Consider the following 2,378-nt stretch of genomic DNA (forward strand, 5'->3'; position numbering starts at 1 on the left):
ATCACGGCTCAATACATATCCACTCTCCCACCAGGGCTTCTCCTGGTTAAGATACAGTCATGGAAGGGTTCCCGGAAAGATGGGAATAGAAATACTGTATGGCCCTCTGGCGCCTCCTCTTGATATATCCTAGAGAAATACGAGCCATGACATGAACCTGGTGCATGCCACACCCAAGTGGGCAATAGCTACAGGAGGGGAGCATCCTCACTGCCCACCTGTGGGTGGGTGGATGCACGTGGTACCCACACCCACAATGCAATGCTGTGAGATGTTAGAGTAGCGATGCATCTGCAGAAGACCTCCTAACGTGAGTGACCTCGCTGCCCATGATGCCGGGTCAAACTCGCCAATCCCAGGACAAGCATTGTACAAGAGCACAGTTGTAACGAGTTCAGAGGATGTTTGCACTCTAAAAAGATTCATTCTCTCATGGTGACCCGGGGTGGGAGGGCAAAAGAAGGGAAGTCCTTGAGCAGAACCTGTAAGGATCATGTATCACCGTATTAAAAAGACAGAGCCACAGAAAAGCAATGGCCCATCCACCTGCCTCCTATAAGGGTTTAGCTTCCTTAACGCCACCCCATAGAGGCAGGGAAGTAAGTGATGGATGGAAGGAAAACTGTGTCTTGTCAGTAGAGTGTCTCCAAGGGAGTGAACCAAGAGAGTGATAGTGTCTCCCGCCTCCAAGAAGGAATTCGGGATTTCCCAGAATCCTCAGGGGAAGGCCAAGCCCACACAGAGGCCTCATGGGCTATACAATGATTAACAGCCTAGACTCCACCCCTACACTCTTAATCCTCAAATTGACACCAGATTATGTAACTACCACAAGTGTCCTGTCAGAAAGATGCTTCCCAAGCAGGACAGGCCTTGGACATCCTAGGGTGCAGGCCAGAGCAGAGAACTAGGAAGATTGCAAAAAGACACTCAAGGACGCCGGAAACTCAGAGAGCGAATAAAGAGTCAAGGGCCTTGGGGACGGCTCCAGGTTCTTTGGTATGAGGGATAGTCCTTCAAGAATCAACTACTTGCATTGTGATGAAGAAGCCCTTGAACCGCGCTCTCTTTCTCTCTCTCATACACACACACACACACACAGCCTTTCTGCAGTTCACCCATGGGCCCAGAAAAGGCCCATCCCACTCCTGACGAGTGGTGGAGGGTAGGACAGGGTCTTCATCGGCCATCTGAGGCCTTGGCAGCAGTGGCATTATCCAAGGTTGTCTTCCTTGGCAAAACTAACGGGAGAAAATGAGTGCTCATCACACAGCCCGGGACCACGTCGTCGCTCTTGGCCAGCTGCAGTTTCTCCCTAAATGAAGGAGGTTGGCCGGTGCAGGGGGTGGTGGTGGTAAAAGGAGCTGGGGTTGAGGAGTTCGAGAAGGAAGAGAATGTTTTGAAACTGATTGTGGGAGCGATTGTTCAACCCTGCTTGAGGCGCCTGAGCTGTGGAACGAGATACCCGCATTAGCTCCCCATAAAATGGTATTGAAATAAAGGTTTCTAGTCACTAGGGGAGGGGTCTTGACAATATGTTAGTCTTACAAAGGGACACCTTGGGCGGTTTGGCTGCTTTAAAAAATCTAAAAACCTTTTTAAACGTTTAATCAATTTTTCACTTTGCTTTTACACCAATTTCTCACAACGCATCAGAATGGTTGGAAATTTACAGCACACTCGTTCCCTGCGCTATTTGCATAAATGTTCAAGGGCAATAATTGACTAGGATGCATTTTTGGTTGATGGTGCTTGCCGCATTTGAGATGGAAGGTCTGATTCAGCGAGTTGGAAAAGCATGTGTGGCAGACTGGGGTGTTGGCCTTGGCCTGCAGTGTTGAGTTTTCTACAGCTGGGACCTACTGGCTGGTTCCCACCACCCACCTGTCAGCGTGTAGGACTGCGGTGGCCTGCACGTGGCGGTGATGCTGGAAGCCATGTGGCTGCTTTGTTGAACATCAGCAGGGTCAGCCACGGTGAGCAGATTTGAGCCATGCCTCCAGGAGGAAGGACTGGCAACCTGTTTCTGCAAAGCAGCCAGTGGGATCCCCACGGGTCACCCCAGAAGGCTGCCCCCGGAGTGCGGGAAGATGAGCCCCTGGCTCAGAAGGCGTTCAAATGCACACAGTAATCGCCACAGAGGGCCCGGGCGCAGCAGTGACCCTGGAGATGGGCGGGGTGGGCACCAAGGCACGCTGTTGGACATGGCGGCACCCTCAGCCGGAGCCGGCTCAGCGCCAGCCGAGACAGTACCTGTGTGGGCACCTGTGTTATCAGAACAGTGAGCAGTAAGGCACAAGCAATGCTTCTCTAAGCTCAGGATGAGCATTAGGTTTCAGACCCTCACTGCGACTTACTGCCACGGAGTCGATGCCGAC

This window comes from Echinops telfairi, unplaced genomic scaffold (assembly GCF_000313985.2).
Source record: "Echinops telfairi isolate 266 unplaced genomic scaffold, ASM31398v2 ScPeMD7_23;HRSCAF=83, whole genome shotgun sequence".
In the NCBI taxonomy this organism is placed as follows: domain Eukaryota; kingdom Metazoa; phylum Chordata; class Mammalia; order Afrosoricida; family Tenrecidae; genus Echinops; species Echinops telfairi.